This window comes from Polypterus senegalus, chromosome 3, assembly GCF_016835505.1.
Source record: "Polypterus senegalus isolate Bchr_013 chromosome 3, ASM1683550v1, whole genome shotgun sequence".
Taxonomy (NCBI): Eukaryota; Metazoa; Chordata; class Cladistia; order Polypteriformes; family Polypteridae; genus Polypterus; species Polypterus senegalus.
Window position 1 is genome coordinate 263,774,738 of NC_053156.1, and position 19,625 is coordinate 263,794,362.

Consider the following 19,625-nt stretch of genomic DNA (forward strand, 5'->3'; position numbering starts at 1 on the left):
ATCAAGATAATATATGCATCACCAATCAATAACCTTATGCATTGCTATGGAGTTTGTATTTTACATGCTTTTAATCATAGTTTGTTTTCCAAATTTCTGTTTTAAAAGGGGCTTGGGCTTGAGTAAATTTTTTACTGCTGAGGCCACCTTTAACCGATACTGAATGGAGGAAACAGCTAATTTTAGCTTTACTCTTTATGTAAGAGTGCATATCAGATTTGCTAATCTGTACTAAAAATACCAAGGCAATCTGTTGCCCCATGACCCTGAAATGATAAAATTGTACCAAAAATATGTAAAACATATGAACACACATCATAAAAAATATGTCAGGAAAAACTCTGAATGGAATGGAATGCCAGAACAACACAGACCACATTCAAGTGTTCCCATATTCACACAAAGTGTTTCACTTAAGAGCTGGTAAATAATTTAACAATCAATGGTTTGAAACCTCCCAAAGACTAATAATCAAAAAAAGGTGCATGTACTTCCACATACAGTCACATTACTGTCCAAATGCTGTGAAAACTCCAGATCACCAGTGTGTCACCATGTTATGCATTATTCCTTAGAATAAAAGTGTTTGCTGTTAGATACATAAATCGTTACCCTTTTAGAATTTAAGCTTCAAGTTGGTGGCACTAATATGGAAATGAACTGATATGTGTAATTCTAAATAAAACTTAAAAAAAAAAAATAGGACCAATAGCATTGTAAATTTTTCTCTAAACTGATGCATGTGTGTTTAAGATTTCAGTGTAGTTATCATCCATTTTAATAATAAACTATTAAAACTGTCAGTAAAACTGAAAATATTTAAATCATGAAGACACTTTAAAAACAAAGAAAGGGAAATCCCATGTGCAAACATTTCCGAAATGAAATGAATACTGCCTCAGTTTACAGGCTCTGTCTCATAAACACAGCTTCACTTTGTTTCAATGAAAGAAGCTACTTATTCAGTTTTGGAACTGGTTTTATAAAGAAGGAATACATCTGAAAAAAATTACATGACAAAAAGTTTTTGTGGTCTTAAAAAATAATTTGTTGTTTTTTTCTTCATTAAACACCATAAACTGCATAAAGATGAAATGATAAACATCTGCTGTGCCATAAAAAGCTAAAGAAATAAAAGGAAAAGCATTTTAAAAGAAAAATCATTTAATGTAACAAAATACTCCAAAGTATTTACAGTATATACGATGGCAAGAGCTGTATCATCATTAAGAGTTTCACTATATTCTGTACCCATGACAATACATTTCAGTTTAAGCCACATTTACTGCATAGTGGTGTTATATTTATTGTCTCTGTTTATTTGGTTTTCAAAAATTAGTATTGTAGTACTGTCACTTGTCTGCAGAGAACAGGCAAGCATATTTTCATTATACTATGAATGTGAATATATTACAATAAATTTGAACTTGAACTAACATTGCAGCTTCATTGCAAAGTATCAGCTATAACTGGTACTGGGTATACAAATAATTGTCCACAGTGTAAAATGTGTGTTCTACTATACTACCACCTGTTCTGCTCCCTTCATTACAACAGGAGTAAACATATTTATATCAGTAAGAATACCAACAAACAGTTTTTATTTCACTATAAGGTATAGTGGCAAGAACATGAGCAGAAAATGCTAACCACAGAATCAAGTCTGGTTAACAAAGACCATTTAAAATAGAACTCAGGGTGACTGGCACAAAAACCCACTGGTCCAATGGGTTGAAGTAATGCTTCTCCATAAAGATGCACATTAAGGCATAATAAAAATTGCCTTCCATGTCTTTAGTACAGTATATAGGTAGTAGTTTACTAGTATAGTTAATTAATTTGTTTGATTACATACCCATATGGTTTTTGTGCGTGGATTGTATCACTTTAAAGGTGTAGTAGAGGCTGAGCATGTGAATCTGAAGGCCTTAAACTAAACTAAACTCATGTGTGAAATGTTCATAGTGTGAATCAATCAGGTTGTGAGATTCCAGTCAGTGCATTTATTTGGTGACTTTCTTTGTGAGCATAATGATTTAAAAGTAATCTCTAAAGGAAAGAAAGACAGACACTAATTGGCAAAATAAGCTTAATGAAAGCATGAGGTGCCTCACTAAACATTGTGTATTATTGTAAACAACATAACAATGGAAACAAAACTAAATAAAGTATAACTTTTACCATTTTTATATACTGAACAAAAGAGCAAATTTCGCAGAGGAAGTTCTTTGGACTTAAAAATAAAAAATAAATAGAAGTGAATGGGTGCGGCCATGTCCTATATATTATTACCATTATAATGTCACCGCATAGCAACATGAGAATGTTGCTTGTGTTTTATGGTGGCAATGCAATGCATTTGGAAATAAATCAGATGTCATAAAAAACTGAATAAACAAGATAAGGGGAAAAATTCAAAAAACATAAACATAATAACAAAATCATGACATTTGGAAAAAAGAAAAAAACAGACAACAATAAACACAAATAAAATGTTTCATATATTCACATATATTTTATGTTAACAATCATATTACTTAGGAAACTAAACATTTTTATGATTGAAAGCTTTACCTTAAGTGCCAAATCTTTTTTTTTTTATACTTTCTTTGGTATGCTACAGAAGACAATCCAAATCATGTTAATATAAGTGATGTTCAACCAACATTGTCAGTCATCAGTCATCATCCAACCCGCTATATTCTAACACAGGGTCACGGGGGGTCTGCTGGAGCCAATCCCAGCCAACACAAGGCGCAAGGCAGGAACAAACCCGCCGCAGGGCACACACACACACACATCCACACACCAAGCAAACACTAGGGACAATTTAGGATCGCCAATGCACCTAACCTGTATGTCTTTGGACTGTGGGAAATGCACACAGACACGGGGAGAACATGCAAACTCCAAGCAGGGAGGAGCCGGGAAGCGAACCCAGGTCTCCTTACTGCGAGGCAGCAGCGCTACCACTGCGCCACCGTGCCGCCCACCAACATTGTTCAAATTAAAAATTTCAGGAAATCATGACTTTTTCATCCATCCATCCATTTTCAAAACCAGCTTATCCTGAGCAGGGTCACAGGGAAGCTGAAACCTGTCCCAGGTGCAAGGCAGGAACAATTTGTGCACAGGGTGCCAGTCCACAGTAATATCTAATTACTTTAGTACACAAACACAAACAACATACTTTGTAAATATTATTAAGATTTTTAAATATTAAAACTAATACAACAATCACATGATAAATACGGGAATGATAACAAACTCAGCGTTAAAAGAAAAAAAAAGTACATACTAGTGTATAAGAGAATTCTAGAAAAATATATCTTCTATCTTCAGAACCAAGTTTATAAAGCCTAATTTTGGACATTTATTTCAGATATTATAAGTTATTTAAAACTATGTGATGCACTTTTTAAAATAAAATATAAGAATGACTGAGATATTTGTAAAAGAGGTCTTAGTAATTTAAGTGTGTGTATAAACTAATAATTGGAAACAATTAGGTTAAACACTAACTGATTAAAAAAATGATGTCCGTGACATGGGGAATTTAACCATGTATGAATGAATATTGGAGTATGAATGACAGATTAATGCACTGTAATGGCATGACATCTTACAGTGTATCTTGAGCTGCTTCACATGCAAGTGTAACAAGTGACAGGTTGATAAACTATAATAATGTTCTAAAATAATCATTAGAGGGAAACTCTTTTAAAGACAAGTACAATTTAAATTACTCTTAATTTTTTAACATTCAGAAATAATCAAGAGCAAAGGGAAGATGTAACTTCCAAAGAGAGCAGGCACTTTTCTCAGTCTTCTTTTTATAGCTGTGTTGTTCATCCACTTTTGGAGAATTATCTTAGTAATTTAAGATTTTCAATAAGGGAAAAAGTCTGTCTGGTAATATTTGTCAGTGTATAAAACCTTCTGAATATAATGCAACTTTTCTTATTTACACTCAATTTTCAGAAAAATTCTAGAGCAGATTGTTTTATTATACTTGCATGTAGGTATACTTCTCTAGAACTAACAAAATGACTGAAATGTAAAGATGCCGAATGAAACATCATTAATATAAAAATAATATTTTCCTCTGAATTTTTGTACTAAACTAATACTGCATATTCATCAGCAACACATGGTATGTTTACAATTCTTTATATTCAAAAATGTGTTTATTTAGAATACTTAAGATTTACGTAAGATTTGAGGTTGCCTTTATACTGAGTATCATAAAGTACTATTTATGAACAAACTAGCAAAATACCCGCGCTTCGAAGCGGCGAAGTACTGCCTTAAAATTTTTATTAAGAAGAAGAGTAAACCTTTGTAAACTGAGGGAAAATATACCAATAATTATTTGTTAAGGATCTCTTTGTATACCACATTGTCATTTCGGCCCTCCGGTTGTAATATGACCAAGCTGTACGCTGAGCTTACTCTTGAGCATGTAACGTACAGTTGGCCATGTGAACAGTAATCTTGTTTCAAATCTCACAGCTTGGATTGCTGCTGTCATAATTGGTTTGAGTTTCATAGTTTGTTTCAATTACGACAGTATTTGCAGGATTTGTTGTATTGAAGTGACATTTGGCATCTGTCAAGCGTTGTAAGTACACAACCGGTTTCATCGATAACTTCACATCCAACTTTTGAGAGTTTAAACATTCATAAACATCAAAGTGTCCACTACTGAAATCGTCACCTGTGAATCTAAGATGTTTAAGAGGCATTGGCGGTTTCGAAAGGTGTAAAATATTTGGCCATTTCGGTACACTTGAAAGCGACAACCGAACAATTCAGCGGCAGCCATCAACTCACATGAAGAACCATAGGTGAAGGGCTTAAGCATTTCACTCTTCTAGTGCTCCTGTGTAGTATAATTATCTCCTGTACCGTCATCAGTCCACACCTTGAACCTGTCCCAGTCATTCAATACATAAGACAGAATGTTCCTCCGGATATCAAGAGTGAGCCTGATATGGCCGTGCAATATGTAACAAAGAGAATGGAAAAGGTAGGTGCCATCTCCGGACATGGAATCCACTTGGTAAGTGACAGTTCTTTGCTCGATAGTGATCATCTCGATAGACATGGTAATGGGGTTTGAATGATAAAGGAAATGGGTACTCGAGCAATGTAAAGTAAGTCTAAAATACCTACACAATAACTATAATTGTAATAAACAAACAATAAAACAGCTGAGAAGCCGTGGATTAAACAAAAAGGCTGTAGTTATCAGTAGGGAGACGTGAATCCCATGGCGAAGCAAGGAAGGGAATGTAGAGACCGGAGCGACGGACGGTCTTATATAGGCAGGACCCAATGCCACCTCACATGGTGACCGAGGTGCAGGCTATGGACGTATATATGTACATAAGTAGGATTCAGTTAGCGTTGGGAACCCGTGTACCAAATTTCTTGAAGATGGGCCCATAAGTAACAAAGACTGTTGAAAAGTTCAATATGGCGGCCGACAGTGGCATCATACCACCAAAATAAGTACATACATTGGTTTCGGTTAGTGTAGGGAGGCCGCCTACCAAATTTCGAGAAGATGGGGCCATAAATAAGAAAGTTCAACATGGCGGACGTTGTTGACCGTTATGATCGTTACGCGTAGAATTTCGAAATGAAACCTGCTTAACTGTTGTAAGTAAGCTGTAAGGAATGAGCCTGCCAAATTTCAGCTTTCTACCTATACGGGAAGTTGGAGAATTAGTGACGTTGGAAAGTTCAATATGGCGGCCGACAGTGGTGTCATACCAACAAAATAAGTACGGACATTGGTTTCCGTTAAAAGTTCAATATGGCGGCCGACAGTGGCGTCATACCATCGAAATAAGTAAGTACATCGGTTTCGGTTAGCGCAGGGAAGCCGCCTACCAAATTTCGTGAAGATGGGGCCATAAATAAGAAAGTTCAACATGGCGGACATTGTCGACCGTTATGACCGTTACATGTAGAATTTCGAAATGAAACCTGCTTAACTTTTGTAAGTATGCTGTAAGGAATAAGCCTGCCAAATTTCAGCTTTCTACCTACATGGGAAGTTGGAGAATTAGTGATGACTCAGTCAGTCAGTCAGTCAGTGAGGGCTTTGCCTTTTATTATTATAGATGAATGGACCAAGCATTACATGCATTCATATGATGAAAGATGGTTAATCTTGCTGATGACGATTTATGAATGGGGTAATTTATGTAGGTAGGCTGCCTACTGTTAGCTAAAACACTATACCTGCAATCCCAGTGAGAAACTCATATGAGTGGTTCACAGTGTGGTTTGTGTGGTCCACAAGCATGATTCAGGTGCAAGCTAACAGTGATCATATCAGAGTAAAGGGACTTTTAAAATTGCAATGAAGCATACCTTCCAACTTTCTTGCAGATAGTCAGTAACTGTAGTGTTTTAATCTTTTCCACATGCCTATACATGGCAAAAATATTCACAATGAGCCAACAGGACTAATGAAAATGAAAAAAGCCTTTAAGTAAACAGTACACTGTTAAAATACTAGTAGTATAAATTCATACCATGCCATACACTACGAGTAACAGCAGTCTACATACGCATGCATGCATGCACGTATGGTGAGCAATTTACTATACCAGGGGTCCTCAAGCTCAGTAACAGAGGCTCACAGTACCTGCAGATTTTTGTTTCAACACAATTAGTGCTTCTGAAGCAATCATGCACCATTATTGTGTTTCATTCTAGCTACCTTGCTTTTAACATTCCTGACTCGTAATTACTTCTTTCAGTCTTATACAGCTGCTTTCGTTGTGCTTAATTGATTCTTGTCTTCCAGCTTCCAATTAACAATGAGAAGCAAATGACAAAGGAACAAATGGTCGTCTTTCTAACACATTGTTTCTCAAGTTCATTCCTGGTTGTCTACTGCAGCTGCAGGTTTTTCCATAATTAATTTCTGCCCCTAATTAGACTCTGACCTTAATTATGTGAGCAGTTATATCCAAGTTTCTATGTTTGGGTATCAATTCACAAATAACAAAATTGCTACATTTTAAGTGGAATTTAGAAAGTATTTATGTGGTTTGCTTCGGAATTATCAGTGCTTATTATTTTGTTTTTTAGATATTCATCATTATCATCACCACAATTTTCATTCTGATTTACCTGGTGTTTTTTTCTCTGAGGTTCTACTTTTTATTGCGCACGCTAGCTTCTTGTCATTGTTATTTTACAATTAAAGGTGCAAACTTTACAGTGTATAAAAATATGGGAAAAAATACAAAGATTTCTAAATTTCCTATAAATGTTCATCTTGCACTTTGGACTTTCTGAATACAGAATAATAGAAGGATAAAGGACCCTAAAATGAAACGATTAGCTCACTTAGAGGTAAAACAAGTCACTAATAGTAAAAATAGTTGAAACAAAAACCTGCAGGCACAGTGGTTCCTCAGGATTGACTAACGAAAATCTGGTCTACCTTTGCCCCACTTAAAATTCTGTGTGCTCATTGTAAAGTATTTGGATTAAAAAAATATTTGGAAGGGAATGGAAGAGGAAAAACACTGAAGGGTTAAACACTACTAGGCTGCCTGATATTAAAATGTACTATCATCGTGGCCAAGTGGGCTTTCAAACACCTTCCTTTTTATCAATACATATCAGTTTAAATACATAGGGGTAAACATCACAAGTAAACATAAAGCTATTTTTCAACAACATTTTGCTGTCTGCATGGAAAAACCTTATCAAGACAGCTGGTCTACCCTCCATCTCACTTTAGCAGGTAGAATTAACACTGTCAAGATGAATATCCTTCCTAAACTTCTTTTGCTATTTCAAAGCATCGCCATATACATTAACAAATCATTTTTAAGAAATTAGATTTAATCATAACCTCATTTATTTGGAACTCAAAACAACCACATTTCCAAAGGGCGACCCTACAATGACCTAAGGCAGAAGGTGGCATGGCTCTACCTAACTTTCAATTTCATTGCTGGGTGGCAAATACTGTATAAAAGCTATAAAAACCTGGACATTGACACAAATAGATGAACATACACAGGCTTGTTCTACAACAGAAATTAAATCTTGCAGTATTTCTTTGTATTCCTTGCTTTGTGCCCCAGCATATAGAAGTTATCATCAATATACTAACAAACCAATTGTCCTTCACTCATTCAGAATCTGGAACCCACGTAGGAAGTACTTCAATACAGAGATGCTTTTATCTGTGGCATTTCTACACGATAACCACCTTTTTCCACCTTCTCAAATATACACAATTTTTAACGTTTGGAAAACCAACGGCATTAAATCACTTAGAGATTTGTACATATATAATGCCTTTGCATGCTATAAACAAATACACTCCAAATTTAGCTTCCAATCAACACAATTTTTCCACTATTTCCAAATTAGAAACTTTGCTAAACAAAATCTGCCCAATTTTCCTCCCCTTCCACCTATTTTTTTCCAGAAGAAATATTGATCAGTCTTGACGACTCAGGTAGCATTTCTATAATATACAAAAACATTTTAAGGTCCGTTCCTTTTAAAAATCCTAGAGTACAGTGGGAAATGGATCTGTTACTCAACATTTCAGAAAAGGAGTGTAAGGCAGCCATGTACAAAATTCATTTTAGCTCCATATGTGCAAAGCATACAATTATTCAACTTAAAATCTTTTATTGATCACATCTATCTCGTTTAAAATTGTCCGAAATGTTTCAAAGGCAAAACCTGCAAATGTTACAATCAAGCTCATTGGGCCATATGTTTTAGCCATGCACCAAATTAACATAATTCTGGGCCAAAATCTATAAATTCCTATAAGACAGCTTTGGTGTCATAATCACTCCTAATCCATTCACAGCTGTGTTTGGTGTACTCCCAGATAGGCTTAAAGGGGAGAAGGACAACCAAACTGTAATTGCCTTTACTTCACAAATAGCTCTGGAAGAATCCTAGCCCACCTCTTTTAAGTCAGTAGGTAACTGATGTTATATACTATTTGAAACTGGAAAAATCTAATTTTCACTTAGAGGATCTGTTTAAAACTGTTTAAAAACCTTGCATATACAATATAAAAGCTTTTAAATTGGGGAAAAGGATTCTCTGCCTTCTTTTCTACTCTGGCTGTTGGCCGTCCTCTCTTTCTCATGGGTGGGGGTTGAATTGAATTTACTTTTGTTAAGTTTGACTAGTTTGTATGGCATGTTAATTGCTTTTAATAAATTAAAAAAAAAAGTTAACCAAGTAACTGCCGTGACATGTCCCATAATGATAAACATAACGATTAACTGACAATATTTTGGTGCATTCACACAAAGTAAGAAAACTACCTACTGTCATCACCTCATTTATCTCTCTGGATGAAACAAGTCTGCACTTAATAGACTGATTTAGTTGAAACTCTTTCTCTTCAATACAGTTCAACTTTCATTGAGATATCTTGATGTGAGTATACTGTATGCATTTTTGAAAAATGAAATACTTTCATGTAAATGCATTGTTGAGTTTACAAAAACACCTGTCTTAAAATTGAGAAATAGACACACACACAGAATGGACTCTGAAATTGGCAGGACTTCCTTCTGGAACAATGCCTACATGCAGTGGAACATTGCATCAGCGTCCCTGATTGGTCAGGAAAACTGTCCCAACATATAAAATTAACAGAAGTCCAGGAGGGGTCTTCTTTTGACTGGCTGCCATGTGGAGTAAGGTTAACAGAATGAGCTTGGTGTTATCCTTAGTAAGCATTTCTTGTATTTATTTATATACAGAGTTTCCACTTATTTTTATTTAATTGTGCCTGTGATATTTTTTCACTTTTTTCTTTTAATAAGAATTTGAATTCTTTTATCTGTCCTCTTGATTTTTTGTTTTGTAAAGAAGGATAAGAAAGAAGAGCTGTCTGTTCTTTTATGCTTTTAACACATTTTGACTTGAGTCACTATCCGTATTATTAATAATTAACTATCACTAAGTTTTGTTTATCGTTGTAAATATAGCTTGTGTCATTCATTGCAGAAGGACTGTGTTTGATTGGTTTTTGAACATTTCTTCTAAAGTCTGTGCCATTATTCCTCCACTGGTCTTTTCAGATGTTACAGATTCCTGGAGTTTCAATGTGTGTAAAGATGTCAGTACACAGAGAAAAACAAACACAGGTAAGTAACTGCTAGTACATGAATACTGTAACAGCTTTAAGAATGACTGACACTGCATTTGCCTTACCCTACCCCTGTCCAATTTTGCAGGCTGTGGCAAAGTGTAATTGAAATACTAAGAAGATGATCAAGTGTCCCAGAGATGTTCTTAAAAACCATGAAAAGTAATAAGCTCAAATTTTGATAAAGCAGTTATTCATAATTTGTGAAATGTCTGTGCTTATTTTGCTTGAAAAATAAATTCTTTTAAAAATTAACATGTTTCTAGACTTTTACCCTCCAGATGTCCAACAGTGCATCCATCACTCAGTGAATTAAATATATCTAAAATGTATTTGTGTGTATATATATATATATATATATACTGTAATAATATCACAATTATTGTCTAAGCATGCAATATTCATAATTAATAATAACCCAACTATTATTAATACTAAAATCCAAAGGAAAACATATTGTGATATAAAGTGTAGCATTCATGTTTTTTGTATACCCATCCATCCATCCATCCATTTTCTAACCCGCCCATTCATAGTAAATATTTTTGTCATTAAGATATTTTTGGACTGTCATTTTGAATGGTGTCTTTATCACACACAGTAATAAAATATGCCAACCTAGATGCACATTATTTTATAATTTGTCAAACCTAACAATAAGCAAGGTTTATACAGCAGTAAATAGAAGACTACAAACCCCATCACAAGGTAACTTGTGGCCTAATGTAGTATTTGTTAAGCCAAAAAAGCAAAATAACAAACAATGCAATAAAAAAACTAACATGATTATTGAAAAAATATCAAAATACTGAATATTCTTAAGTTCTTAAGCACAAGATATCTGGAGAAGCAGCTTTTCGACACAATACAACAAAAGTACAGAATTGCACTCCTAAAAATATTTGTGAAGCAGGGTCTTTGATATTTTTAAACAACAGCTCCAAACATATTTGCTTACTTTTGCTTTTACTTGACTTTCTTGTTTAAATACTGTTTTCTTGTGCTTTGCATTGTTTTTTTCTAATATCTTTTTATTTTACTTTCTGTTTAAGTTTGTTTAGAATTTTCAATTTTAATTGTTAAATTATAATTTTTTATGAGCTGTGGTATTGTATGAGAAATGCGGGAGTGGCAGAGAAGTATGTTAGAGTTGTACAGGATATGTATGAGGAAAGTGTGACAGTGGTGAGGTCTGCGGTAGGAGCGATGGATGCATTCAACGTGGAGGTGGGATTACATCAGGGATCAGCTCTGAGCCCTTTCTTATTTGCAATTGTGATGGACAGGTTGACAGATGAGATTAGACAGGAGTTCCCGTGGACTATGATATTTGCTGATGACATTGTGATCTGTAGCGATAGTAGGGAGCAGGTTGAGGAATGCTCTAGAGAGGAGAGGAATGAAGGTCAGTAGGAACAAGACAGAATACGTAAATGAGAGGGAGGTCTGTGGAATGGTGAGGATGCAGGGAGTAGAGTTGGTGAAGATGGATGAGTTTAAATACTTGGGATCAACAGTACAGAGTAATGGGGATTGTGGAAGAGAGGTGAAGAAGAGAGTGCTGGCAGGGTGGACTGGGTGGAGAAGAGTGTCAGGAGTAATTTGTGACAGACAGGTATCAGCATGAGTGAAATGGAAGGTCTACAGGACGGTAGTGAGACCAGCTATGTTATATGGGTTGGAGACGGAGGCACTGACCAGAAAGCAGGAGACAGAGCTGGAGGTAGCAGAGTTAAGCTTTGCACTGGGTGTGACGAGGATGGATAGGATTAGAAATGAGTACATTAGAGGGTCAGCTCAAGTTGGAAGGTTGGGAGACAAAGTCAGAGAGGCGAGATTGCACTGGTTTGGACATGTGCAGAGGAGAGATGCTAGGTATATTGGGAGAAGGATGCTAAGGATAGAGCTGCCAGGGAAGAGGAAAAGAGGAAGGCCTAAGCGAAGGTTTATGGATGTGGTGAGAGAGGACATGCAGGTGATGGGTGTAACAGAACAAAATGCAGAGGACAAAAAGATATGGAAGAAGATGATCCGCTGTGGCAACCCCTAAAAGGAGCAGCCGAAAAAGAAGAAGATTAAGCACACTCAGCAGCAAGCTATATGAAAGGTGCTAAATAAAAACATTTTTTATTTATTGTAACTATACTGTAAAAAGTCTCCAGTATACCAGTTGTCACACCGGCACACAATGTGTACTAAGACACAAAACACCTTGTTTGCACACCAGGCACACGTATCAATGTCCTCATTCCCAAAGGCAGTACTTAATAAGTAGTTTATAAATATCACTGAAATAATCTCCAATCCACAATTGTTATTTTAGAGTAAAAGACGGAAACAGTCTTCCTACATGTCAAAGTTTTTACTCTGAAATCAACAATGCCACCTTTCTAAGAAGTACAGGGTGGGCCATTTATATGGATACACCTTAATAAAATGGGAATGGTTGGTGATATTAACTTCCTCTTTGTGGCACATTAGTATATGTGAGGGGGGAAACTTTTTAAGATGGGTGGTGACCATGGTGGCCATTTGGAAGTCGGCCATTTTGGATCCAACTTTTGTTTTTTCAATAGGAAGAGGGTTATGTGACACATCAAACTTATTGGGAATTTCACAAGAAAAACAATGGTGTGCTTGATTTTAACGTAACTTTATTCTTTCATGAGTTATTTACAAGTTTCTCTTTGTTTACAGCCATTGACATGTCACAGAGGCTAACACTTGAGGAGCGGATAGAAATTGTGTTGATGTCTGGTGAACGCAGTAACCGGGTCATTGCAGCAGATTTCAATGCAAGACACCTGAGACCACCCATCTCCCATGTTACAGTTAGCAAACCGCTTGCTAAGTTTCGTGAAACTGGTTCAGTGTTGGATTTGCCAAAATGTGGACGCATGAAAACTGTCACTAATGAAGAAACATCAGTGGCTGTCCTAGCTTCATTTAGCAAGAGCCCACAGCGTAGCATTCGCCACATGTCACTGGAGAGTGGCATTAGTCGAACATCCCTTCGGCGGATATTAGCTACTCACAAATAGCACCCTTTCAAACTCCAGCTACTGCAGCATCTCAACGAGGATGACCCAGATCGGCGCACTGAATTTGCAGAATGGGCAAAAAAAAAATTGGAACAGGACCCTCAGTTTACGCAGAAGATTTTGTTCAGTGATGAGGCAAACTTTTATGTGAATGGTGAAGTTAACAAACAAAACCACCGCTATTGGTCTGACACTAACCCACATTGGATAGATCCTCCAAGACTGTTGGAACAAAAAAAATGATGGTATGGTGTGGTATATGGGGTACAAAGAGAGTGGGGCCATTCTTCATCAATGGAAACCTCAAGGCCACTGGATATGCAAAATTGCTACATGATGATGTGTTTCCCTCTTTATGCACTGAAGCCGGCACGTTCCCTGAGTTTTTCCAGCAAGATGGTGCACCACCACATTATGGGTGTCAGGTCCGAGCATTCCTAGATAAACAGTTTCCTGGAAAGTGGATTGGTCATCGTGGGCCAGTTGAATGGCCCCCAAGGTCTCCCGATCTGACCCCCTTAGACTTTTATCTTTGGGGTCATCTGAAGGTAATTGTCTATGCTGTGAAGATACGAGATGTGCAGCACCTGAAACTACGGATACTGAAAGCCTGTGCTAGCATTTCTCCTGCAGTGTTGCTATCAGTGTGTGAAGAGTGGGAGAAGAGGGTTACATTGACAATCCAACACAATGGGCAGCACATTGAACACATTTTATAAGTGGTCAGAAACTTGTAAATAACTCATGAAAGTTAAACGTTAAAACCAAGCACACCATTGTTTTTCTTGTGAAATTCCCAATAAGTTTGATGTGTCACTTGATCCTCTTCCTATTGAAAAAACAAAAGTTGGATCCAAAATTGCCGACTTCCAAATGGCCACCATGGTCACCACCCATCTTGAAAAGTTTCCCCCCTCACATATACTAATGTGCCACAAACAGGAAGTTAATATCACCAACCATTTACATTTTATTAAGGTGTATCCATAACAATGGCCCACCCTGTACATGAACAGAAAATATATGGCAACTGTGTTTTAACTGCATCTTTCTGGCCAAAAATGTCACACATATCTTTACCCTTTCTTCTTAAACTAGTGCTAGAACCCACACTTTTTATAGCACAAATTCTTCTTTTTTATTTATTGAAACAGCATTCCTCTGAACTGCTACTTTCACATCTATACATTTTTACAGTGTTTAAAATTGTCCTGTTCATTTTAAGGAGGACAGTTAATGGAGTTCATTGGACTCTACAGAAGATAGCCTGCTACATTTCAGACTTTTCCCTAGCTTGACCCAACCATTAAACCATGAAAGACAATTTTAACGTTTACACTTTTATCAATATCTGCAAGTAAAAGTTCTCATCTTTCCAATTGCACTGACTTGCCAGGTCCGGAGATATAACACTAGAATTACCAGAGCCTACGAAAAAACTTGTAAATCCGTCCCACCTTAAATCGCTTCTTAAAATCGTTCACAGCTCTCCACCACTATCTTTTGTCATCTAAATGTGCTGATAAAATCAGGCTGCAAGCAGCCGGCTATTCCATCCCCCCACCGACTTAGAACGTGCACAAACTTCTCCCATCTCATGCCTTGATTGATTTTCTGGGAGTGAAGTGGAGTTTTAGAGTGGAAATAATAGATCCTTATTTGGAACATACGCATTTCATGTCTATTCCGTTTCTACAGTAATCTGTGTAAACACATTTTTAAAACAGAAACGTTTTTCATATTTTAGTAGTAAATGACAAAATGTAGACAAACTATATAATGTATGAACCCTAAAGTCCAAATATCAAAGAAATACTTTCACAAAATATAGAAGGGAGATGAGTTTACCTCGGTTATAGCGCGTCTATGTGAAAACAGCAGTATCAGATGCGGGGGTGGGGTGTGTTTGGGCTCGTGAACACGGCTGAGATAATAAAACTGACTAAAAGAAAAAAAAAAAAACCAAAGCTAACCTTTACAAGTATCATAAATTACACCGGCTGTTACAGACTGAAATCAAATGTATGTTTTTATTCTAAAATAGTAAGACTAAGAGCATTTTACTTCTCAAAAAGGAGTGATGCAGGATCGAACTCGCAACCTTTTATTTCTCAGTCAGCAGTTGATTCTATTGCGTCACGGAGGCAGTCATAATAAACGGGTGTCAATGTCGCATGTTAAGGCGGCATTTTGTATCTGCAGTTATATTTTTGAATAAAAGCTCAATTGTTATGTCAGATTTGTACCTTTTGTGAAAGTATTATACACATTATATAGTTTATGTCTACATTTTGTCATTTACTACTAGAATATGAAAAACGTTTCTGTTTTAAAAATGTGTTTACACAGATTACTGTAGAAACGGAACAGACATGAAATGCATGTGTTCCAAACAACGATCTATTATTTCCACTCTAAAACTCCACTTCACTCCCAGAAAATCAATCAAGGCATGAGCTGGGAAAAGTTTGTGTACGTTCTAAGTCGGTGGGGGGATGGAATAGCCAGCTGCTTGCAGCCTGATTTTATAAGCACATTTAGATGACAAAGACGCTGGTGGAGAGCTGTGAACAATTTTAAGACGCGATTTAAGGTGGGACGGATTTACAAGTTTTTTCGTAGGCTCTGGTAATTCTAGTGTTAACAAGTATTATTGCGAAGAGTACCACAAAATTAAAGATGAGAGATCCAATTAAAAAAGGAAACTCTTATGCAAATGGTGCAAGTTTGATTTAAACCTTTGATTTTAAAAACACATGTATCAATTTAGAATAACTGGGTTAGAGTATGTTATAAAGCTATGTTATACCTGGACTAATCAATGCTGAATAGTTTGAATGGATACTAATCAGGAAATGAATAAAGCACAGATTAATTCTTGGTCTACTCAATTTCATATCCATGTGTACCTAGATCTACATATATTTTTTAGTGATTAGTTTATTGCTTTACCTTCTTTCTACCCAAAAACTAATAGTTAGCAAGCAGAGTAGTGCAAAGTTATAACAACACTTTCACTCACCCAGTGAACCAACAGACAGCGTGCCACTTTTGTCACACGCATATTCATACAAATACATGTACACATTTTCAACCAGAGTAGAGTTATAATGTAACCTATGGGCAATGTCTTTGGAATCACAAAATAATTTATTTATAGAGCACATTTAAAACAACATCAGTAATGCTGCAGCCAAAGTGCTTTACATTAAAACAAACAAAGAACATAAATAAAATTATATTAGAAAATGCTTTTCATTATGTCTGTCTTATTCAGCTTTGACCACTCCCCTCCACAGTGAAATTCTACACGTAATGGTCATAACTGGAAGCAGTTTTTCTCCATTTACTGTAATGGAGATGAGCTTCAACGCCGTGGGGGCGGAGTTTCGTGTGACATCATCACGCCTCCCACGTAATCACGCAGTACATAGAAAACCAGGAAGACCTCAAAAAGCGCTGAAGAAAACATGCATTATAAAATTGAGAAGGCAGCGAAACAATAAGAAGCGAGCGAGTGACATATACAACCATATTCATGAGTTCTGCTACTTCGGAAACAAAGCACGATGTAAACCTACACTTTAAGTTCATAGACAGGCTGCCGCTGGCGTTTGTAATTTAGTGCCTGCCCATATAAGGCCGTCCGTCAGCGGCAATCCAATAGCAAACTGCCACGGGTAAATATTCACGGGTGAAGGACTGTGCTTATGGAGAGGAAGATGAGATGGTCAGGGTGGTGTTTGACACAAACTCAGCAAAACTGCGAGAGAAAGTTTTAAGTGCCAGGACTAAGGTAACATTAAATACAGCCACGGACATAGCACGAGATGGCACCAGCACAGCTGGGAACCTTCGATGCATGTACACCGAGCGGCTCACGTGAACTGACGCAGTGCACAGATAAAAGGCAACAGTTCCAAAGAGCTGAACAAAAACCGAATTACACAATTGAAAAGGCAGCAAAAAATATGAAGCGTCTGATAAGCATATTCATAAATGCAGCTACTGCGGAAACAAAGCACACGGTGGAAAAGTCAATGTCCCGCTAAAGGAAGACAGTGTAAAAACCCGTGCATGCAGTGTGTCAGGTCTCAGATAAAGAAGAAGACGAGCTGTTTATTGATGCAGTAAGAAACGAATCGATGAATGAAACCTGTCATCTTTACAACGATTGACAAACACGGAATGTAACTTGAACACAACACATCCTACAAATACGAACCTGATTGAAAGAAATAATGATAATCAAATCCTTGATGACAGCAACACTCAGTAACACTCACAAAACAAATACTGTATATTGACAGTCATGTTACGTTATTTTTAAAATGTTCCCTTTTCTTTTCTACCTTTTTAACACACTACTTCTCCATGCGATACGCTGGTATATATATATATATATATATATATATATATCCCGCTCTACATACTCGAATAATGGATACTTTATTCGCCATCAATGATTGTTTTGGTAAAGCCATACTCAGTGTATTCATTAGATGAACGGTAAAAAAGTAAGAGCGAGGGGAGGATGACTCATTGAGGCATGCAGGCTGTAGTGCGGGTCAACTCTATCTGAATTGCGCGATCACATTTGAAAAACATATCTTTTCAAGTTCTATTTAGTCCATATGTGTCAAACTCAAGGGCGCGGGCCACATCCGCCCGGCGTAATTATATCCGCCCGAGATCATTTTATATACTGTATTATTGTTATTAAAGCCCGGGTATATGAAGCGCTGGTAACACAATAAACTACAGATCCCATAATGCAGCGCTTCAGCTGCCTTGCATCAGGGTAACCTGAATGCAATTCAGAAGATACAGAAAACAGCATAATTAAATAAGAATCTGACACTTCAGCGGACGGTTTAACCCGCACAATCACAAAGTGATTTCAAGTGAAGCTGCTTTTATGGGAGACACAAATGCACCAGTTCACCTTGCCCCACTTTCCCTGTTGCCAAGTACTGTTAAACCAAGTCGCCACTACGGTGTTCCCAAATCGCACTTTGCTGATAAACTGAGCGCACTGCACACTGAGTTTGCACGGCGCTTTGGTGACTTTGATGAACAAAAAAAGTCTGTCTACATGCGGCTCGAACCTTGTGCATGTTTGGTAGCACATATCTGTGTGAGAAGCTCTTCTCAGTGATAAAGACTAACAACACAGCACACAGGAGTCACCTCACTGATGAGCACCTTCAATCCATCCTGAGAATCTCCACAACACAGAACCTCACAGCAAACAGAAACGAACCTGTGGCCAAAAAAAGATGCCAGGCGCCCAGCTCTAAAATGACATATGAGCAAAGACAACTGAATGATTTGATTTGTTATTGCACGTAAGAGCGGGAGTCAACCGTTTTAACAAACAGCGTATTGCACTGATACGAAATAGCTGTGTGTGTATATATGTAGATATGTATGTATATGTATATATATGTTTATATATGTGTGTGTGTATATATGTATATATATATATATGTATTTGTGTGTATATATGTGTGTGTATGTATGTATATGTGTGTGTATATATGTAGATATATATGTATGTATATATGTGTATATGTATAGATATGTATATATATATATATGTTTATGTGTGTGTATGTAAATATATATATATATGACAACAACACTCATCACTCACAACAGTGACAAAACAATTACATTGACAATCAGGTTACGTTATTTTCAAAATGTTTCCTTTTCTTTTCATTGCTTCTTTAACACACTACTTCTCCGCTGCGAAGCGCGGGTATTTTGCTAGTATATATATATAATAAAAGGCAAAGCCCTCACTGACTGACTGACTCATCACTAATTCTCCAACTTCCCATGTAGGTAGAAAGATAAAATTTGGCAGGCTTATTCCTTACAGCTTACTTACAAAAGTTAAGCAGGTTTCATTTAGAAATTCTACACGTAACGGTCATAGCGGTCAACAATGTCTGCCATGTTGAACTTTCTTATTTATGGCCCCATCTTCACGAAATTTGGTAGGCGGCTTCCCTGCGCTAACCGAAACCGATGAACTTACTTATTTCGATGGTATGACGCCACTGTTAGCTGCCATATTGAATTTTCCAACATCACTAATTATCCAACGTCCCGTATAGGTAGAAGGCTGAAATTTGGCAGGCTCATTCCTTACAGCTTACTTACAAAAGTAAAGCAGGTTTCATTTCGAAATTCTACGTGTAATGATCATAACGGTCAACAACGTCCGCCATGTCAAACTTTCTTATTTATGGCCCCATCTTCTCGAAATTTGGTAGGCGGCTTCCCTGCACTAACTGAAACCAATGTTCGTACTTATTTCGGTGGTATGATGCCCCTGTCGGCCGCCATATTGAACTTTTCAACAGTCTTTGTTACTTATGGGCTCATCTTCAAGAAATTTGGTACAC

The 19,625-nt window shown here is 36.8% G+C and overlaps 1 protein-coding gene and 1 long non-coding RNA gene across 3 annotated transcripts in view; one reads left to right on the forward strand and one right to left on the reverse strand.

The window, feature by feature from the left end:
* The window catches only part of LOC120526117 (sorting nexin-9-like), a 137,122-nt gene that overhangs the window by 91,979 nt on the left and 25,518 nt on the right, over positions 1 to 19,625 (reverse strand). The gene's annotated exons all lie outside the window — the stretch shown is intronic.
* Positions 9,688 to 10,423, forward strand: LOC120526119. The gene is made up of 3 exons (XR_005633078.1): positions 9,688 to 9,748; positions 10,101 to 10,166; positions 10,257 to 10,423. It is a non-coding gene; the product is annotated as an uncharacterized LOC120526119 (long non-coding RNA).